This window comes from Lygodium microphyllum, chromosome 6 (genome assembly GCF_053477565.2).
Source record: "Lygodium microphyllum isolate KBCC chromosome 6, Lygodium_microphyllum_v1.1.10, whole genome shotgun sequence".
NCBI classification, from domain to species: domain Eukaryota; kingdom Viridiplantae; phylum Streptophyta; class Polypodiopsida; order Schizaeales; family Lygodiaceae; genus Lygodium; species Lygodium microphyllum.
This window is the reverse complement of record NC_141140.1, coordinates 94,141,682-94,148,796: the sequence shown is the minus strand read 5'-3', so window position 1 is coordinate 94,148,796 and position 7,115 is coordinate 94,141,682.

The following is a 7,115-nucleotide window of genomic DNA, read 5'->3' as shown; positions in this document are numbered from 1 at the left end:
CCCACTTGGAACATGGCCCTTTAGACCCTTCCACATCCCCTCCAAGCTCTCCCACGTAGCCTTCTTTATTAATGCACATCTCTCCCTCCAACTTGCTATCATTTTCATTACCTACACCCTTCAAGCATGGACTCCCTCTTGCCCTTCTCTCTCCATAATCTTTGTTTCTAGTAGACTTCTCCAACAACATTAGGAATATCGTCTAGAATGGCATTGACATGTCTCTATGTAGGTAAGATATTTTGCAACACCGAGAAGCATATAGCTATGGGATGAACCTCCAGCCGTTGGTGATGAGATGGACTGAAATTGATAAAATGCTAAGATTTTAGATTTCCCAGTTCCCCTTTCCTATTCTCTTTCCCCTTCCTCTTTGCCCCTAAATAGGGCATAGTGCCATGCATTGTTTGGGGGTAGATAGATATATATATATATATATATATATATATATATATATGTGTGTGTGTGTGTGTGTGTGTGTGTGTGTGTGTGTGTGTGTGTGTGTGTGTGTGTGTGTGTGTGTGTGTGTGTGTGTGTGTGTGTGTGTGTGTGTGTGTGTGTGTGTGTGTGTGTGTGTGTGTGTGTGTGTGTGTGTGTGTGTGTGTGTGTGTGTGTGTGTGTGTGTGTGTGTGTGTGTGTGTGTGTGTGTGTGTGTGTGTGTGTGTACATGTATGTATGTACATACATATATGTATATGTATATCTATGTGTGTGTGTGTGTGTGTGTGATTTCAAGTCTTTTTGAAGAGAATGTTCATATTCAAGGTTTAATGCCTTACAAAAAGTAGAAACAAGATCATCTTAGCATGTGATACATTTTACAATATTTAGATAGATCTCAAGAAAGTACATATTTTCATGATTTATATGTATAAACTTACTCTTAAAAAATGTTAGGTATTTTAAAATTTGACTTAAAGTTGGATAAACAATAGATTTAGAAAGAATAAAAGATCGAAAAAGTCAGGATTTGTACCATAAACATGATACTCGAGTACATAAATGGTAGGAGAGAAACAAAAATATAAAGTTCAGTCTAAGACGGGGATTTGGAGGATTGTTGTAACTTTAAGTACAAATTAAGAGAATCATTAAACCCTAAACTGATTTAAAAAACCTTGTAGGCTATAGTGTATATCCTGTAGCTAGTCCAATAGATGCTAGATTGAGAAGCTATAGGATTGAGAAGCTACTGGAATATTAGGACAAGCCACCCTCTGGTAGCTGTCATCTACTAACACACAGATGGAGGGTTGTTGCTATCTCTTTTCTCTCTCTCTTTCCACACACACACACACACACACTCCCCCTCTCTCTACCCAAAATAGGGCACAATGTTGTGCCTTGTTTTCAAGTAGAGAGATGGGGAAAGAGAGACTTTGTGTGTGTGTTTCTCTCTCTCTTTCTTTTGCCACAAAATAGAATGCATTGGGCAGAGACAGAGGGGGGAAGAGAGAGTGTGTGAGCAAAGAGAGACACAACAAAAGATAAGAGAAGAGATGGCATCAACCAAACATTGAGCTTGCAAGATATGCAAGCAAGGAACATCTTAACATTGGGTCCACCATCAACTCTTCATGAGGCCTCTAGGATCATTTTGTGACCCCCTTTACCATGCAAATAAATTCGATAGATGTGGTTTACTTGTGAGAGGGTATCAACTTCCATAGACCTACTTGCAAGTTATTGTTGCAAGGCACCTTCACTTCCACATTTGCTAGGGTTAGGCTTGATTCCTTACCAGATGAGGAGTTAATAATGGCAATACATCTAGGAAAAATGAACATTTTCAAGATTGTCTATGAGATTTGGAAATGCTATCCCAAAGAATCTATAGTATGTTTGATTATGTCTTGCTTTGTCATGGTAGATGACAGCCTTTGCATGAGAACACATTGAGGTTTTGAAACTTCATTTCATGTTGAACAAGGTTTCAAAGAGCTCGAATTTCTTAGAGCTAGTTCTTTGTGATGATGATAGTACATAGAGTGTGCTATTTGCTTAAATTTTGTGGCGGAAGATGACCTTCTAAGTTACATTCTCTCTCTCTTTCCCCTCTCTATTTTCCCCAAACTAGGGCATGTCACTACGTCCTATTTTGAGGCAGAGAGAGAGGGGAGAAGAGAGAGAGTCGTGTGTCATATATATATATATATATATATAGACCCCAAACTAGGGCATGATGTGATGACCTATTTTGGAGTAGAGCCAGATAGGAGAGAAAACAAACTCTCTCCCTTTCCTCTTTAGTTTTTTCCCCAAAACAAGATATGCCAACATACCTTGTTTGTCCCTAGTTTTATATGTATGTATGTATGTATGTATGTATGTATGTATGTATGTATGTATGTATGTATGTATGTATGTACGTATGTATGCATGTGTGTGTGTGTGATTTCACAGTACTTGGGTCCAAAGCTCAGTATGTGAGTTTAGGCAGCAAGGTTGTGTATGCTAGTTTAAGTGGTGGCTTCCTAGTAGTTCTCTCTCTCTATTTAAGTCTCTCTTTTTTGTCCCAACCACAAACCACAAGTCTCCTACTTCTATCTCCTCCTTCTCCCTCTCCCCCCAACTACAAGTCTACAACAAACACTCAACCCCAATATAGTGTATAATCATGAAAAAGAGAGATAGGGAAGAGTGATGGAGAAAAATTATAACTCCCTTATTCAAAGTTACACTGTTGCCAAACTCTTACCTTAACCAATACAATGACATGTTGTCATGTCTAACTATGGTGCATTTAATTTTATGTGTTGCCACTTCTTGCAAATCTCTCATGCATTAGGGCCAAAAACGCTTCGAAAAATGCACTTTTGTTAATCACGGGATTAAGGAAAGGGCCAAAGAGAGTTTGCCATGTGTGCAAGAATATGGTATTCTTGTCTCCTCCTTTTTGGAGATAGTAGAGTGGACTTCATGGTTCTCTTCTCTCTTTTAGCCAAAATCTCCAAACTCTGACATGTTTTGATGGTCTCGAAGTCCTTATTTAATTATAAAATTTGACAAAACCGGTTATGATAACGATGTTGTGAAGTTAATACTAACTTTTTTGAAAGTCCGGAGCTTTTGGCGCCCCGACTATATTTTCATTAGTCTTTTCACTATTTCTTCTTTGTTCATTCGTATTTCTCGGTAAGCTTCTTTCTTTGCTAATTTGCCTTTCTCAGTGAGCACTTTTCTCTACGATTTCAATCTAAGTATGGCATCCAAAAGCTGCCCGTCTCATATAGTAAACTCCTACACTGTCTATGGCCAAGGAGTAGACGGAAAAGGGGAGCCCAAAACCTTTTGCATAAACGATTGGGTGACCATGTTGCCCTCTTGCAAAGGCTCTCACAATGTCAAAAGAAGAAAAAGAGAGGATATAAAAAAATCACTGGAAAGGGTGTATCATTGCTTTCAAAATTACGCATGAAGGGTGGTTAGTTAAAGTGCAATATGTTTACATGGCCAGGGATATGCACTTATCTCCTAATGAATGTGTTTGCCAGCAAACACATTGTAAGTCTTAAGTTGATGGCATATTTGATTTTTAAAAAAATTTAAGCAAGTATTAATTTTGAATTCTTCATTGTAGATATATTTCCATCAACAAGTATTGAATGGCAATCTGTGGAGAGTTTGAGTGGAACTTTGAATGTGATTCATAAGGCATTTGCAGACATTATATATGCTGATGAGACCGTCAGTTCTTTCAGTGAGAGAAGAATTTTTATATATTATGCACAATATGTGCATCCATCTAAAGAGGGTACATATGGACATATCGAGGATTTGCCATTGCCAAGTCTCTCCTCTCTTATTTGGGAGGTTCCTGATAAGGCAACCATGCATAGTTTTAAATTCAAAATATGTCAAGATATTCAAAAGTCCATGACAGCTGGAAGGATCTGTGTTAGATATGATCAATGCCCCACCCTCATTAGTTGCTACCAATGATCCATGGTGCTCAAAGTTGTAAGGCCCCCATTATGAGGAGAAGCCAAGTGTGAGCCCGGACATTGGTGGAGTCCTAACTTGTATATCAGATGAGGTCTATGTGACCGGATGGCAAAAAGGTGACCATTGTGGGTCTAATCTTTGGGTTAGATGGAGAGGTTAAGTTGGCAGCAACTCGAGGCACATTGCATTGAGTTGCGTGGTAAGGGAGTTAAAAGGGGCCCCTATTGTGGGGTCCGGGGGCCGCGGAAGCGGCCCCTGGCTGGGGGGGTCCCAGGGGGGCCAGCAGCCCCCCTGGCGGGGGTCTGGGGGCAGTGCCCCTGGCCCAATGGTAAAGGGAATATTCCCTGGAATATTCCTTGGCCGACTAGTGGAGGCTCATATGGTAGGTCGGGACCTAACGACCTTCGCAGGCTATAAAAGCTAAACCCCTTCGTAGCCATCACTCACTCATCTTTCACCCAGTCAGAGTTGTTGTTCCAGCTAGCCTTAAGCTCTTCACCTATCTTTTGTCTAGATCGCCATCTAAGCTTCACACAGTGGAAGCGCACGGGTGGACAGAGCCATCTTTGTATCAGTTGTTTGAAGTTAAAGAATTTATTGATTCTCCTCTTATCTGTTGTGTACTCTCTATCTCTTTCTCAGATTCTGTTCACTGCGCCGTGTAATATTTTACAATCTCAAGAAGAATAAACCTGTCATGGTTTATCCCCTTACATATCTTTGTGGGTTGCTTCAAAATAGCAAACTTACAGAGAATAAAAGTATCTTGGCTCAATAGAAATTTTGCAAGTGTAGAGCTGGATAACATTATAGGGAAGCTTTGGAAATCTAGAGATGTTGACCATAAGGGCGACACCATGAGGTGTATTGTATGCCCCCAATCCTTGTCTCTGTGTTATAATATAGCAAACTCTTGCTTTGGGTTTTGATTATAGAAGATACAAACTTAAACTAGGCATGTGGATTCCCTTGGATTCAGATACAGATTGCATGTCCTTCAATCTTAAGGTGCAAGTTATAGAAAAGGAAATAAATATCAATTGGAATCTTAAAGATGTAAGGGATACCTTGGAGATGCTAGACTGTACATCGCCAGAATATAAGCTCAAAGTAAACGGTAAAGTAGTAGGGAAAAGAGCTGAACGCTTTTTCTCTTGTATGAGTTGCTTGCCTCCTTCAATTGTAAGCTTCGATCCATAAAATTGAAAACATTACATTGGAAAAAAAGCTTTTCATTGAATGAAGAGTTACAAAATTGAAGTGTAGATATACAAAGATCTTGCCATTTGTATCTATTTGTCTTCTTTCATCATTGTAACTTCTTCGTCATTTTTTGAAAAGATAGATCTTGCTATTGCAATGGGTTTTTTTTTTGGTTGGTTGAAGAATTTAACTTGGACAGGGGCCCTCTTCTCTTGAGGGGGTAGATGAGAAGATGGATGAGAAAGTGTTGGCATTTCTGTCTTTATGGAGCTTGCCTTACTTGTATTTCCAGATGACTTGCATTTTGCCTTACTCTTAGTTAAGGAATTATGTGGAGGAGAGTCGGGGTCCACTGGCGTGATTGCCCTATCCAAAATTAACTCAATACATCTCTCTCTTATCCGCCATGTGTATGAATCGGGGTAATCTTTGCACTGCAAGGAAAATTGTAATCAGTTGTAAGGTGAGTGATAGTTCGTACATGTAGGGAGTAAAAATAAAGAACTTGATAATAATGTTGTTGCTCAAAATCTAATAACGTTGCTCAAAACAGAATGTGAAAGATACTTACATTAACCCCATCTATCTTGAGAATCTTTGAATCTATTGTCCTATAAACATTTGAAATTACTCTCCATCCACAAGAATACGCATCATATTGTAAGGGTACTTCTTGTAAGAGGAAACTATATGGTTTTTGAGGATCAACAATATCCTCATATGTAGTATCCAAAAAGGTTACCACCAACCTCCCAGCACTATCAATGGAAGCATGTTATAAAAAAAGTACAATAAATAAAATAAACAATAAACCAAAAAGTGAGGATTTGTATTCAATGCACATTTTTGCTTGACCGTGGTGGATACCCCTCAGAGAGTTCATAAGGATAATTTCTCGAGTGAAAATATCAATATATATTAAGCTCCAATGTCCTCTGCAAAGTAAAATGTTATTAAGAAATGCATACTATAAAGAAGTATACATTAAACCCTTTGCAAAATTGCATACCTTTCAACGTAAGGAAAAAAATATGGTAGTTTGTAATTGGATCAAACAATCTGAAAAATAATTCTAGGTTTTAAGGATATTTTGAAAACAATTGCACTGATAACAGTGGATCAACGATAAATATAGTTTTAGAGATTTCTTGGCTAAGAGAAGAAATCAACGCCCTAAAACCAAAAGCAAAACCAAATGAATGTCAATTGCAATGAACAAAACAACATTATCATTCAATTAAGAAAATTTGAGCTAAAAATCCTTACCTTATGCAACAAAAGACTACTGAATCTGACAATTGAATATCTTTCTTAACAAACATTCCTTTGTCCTTAGGGGAAATACTAAGATAGTCTTCTGAAGAAGAGCAAGAGACATTCACAACCATTTTCCCATATACCTCATCCATTCTCTTTAGATTGACAGGACCAAGGACATCGATTATTCTCTTGCAAACTTCATCCTCTAACTCTATAGTATCTTGTGGCCGTTTTTGATGGGCAACTTCTTTAGGTTCTTGATAGGCACAGACACTTGTTCGGAGGTGGTCTTTGTAGGGTGTAAATGTGTCATTTCCTCAATCACTGGCCGTTTCTCTCTCCTAGACAATTTTGGAGGAACATTAAGGATCTCAAATGCTTTTTTATTAGCAGTGGGCAAAGGCCTCAATACCTTGTCAAACCTATACCTGATTCTGCTAACCATACTAAAGTCTTTGTTCATCAAAGTCATTCTATGAGCGTGGGCAGCAGCAATGTAAGCATCGTTCATAAAATCAATAACGAAGTCTTCAGCAGCCTCCTGAAGGCAAAGAATGGCTGCAAGCTGCCATTTTTTTTGCATGCCAACTTCAGTGGACACCCTTGATAATCTAAGAGAAATATCGTTGACAACCCTAATAAATGTTGTCTTTGGAATCACATGTTGTGTAGCTCTTTGTGCCTTCCTTATCTCACTAAAACATTTT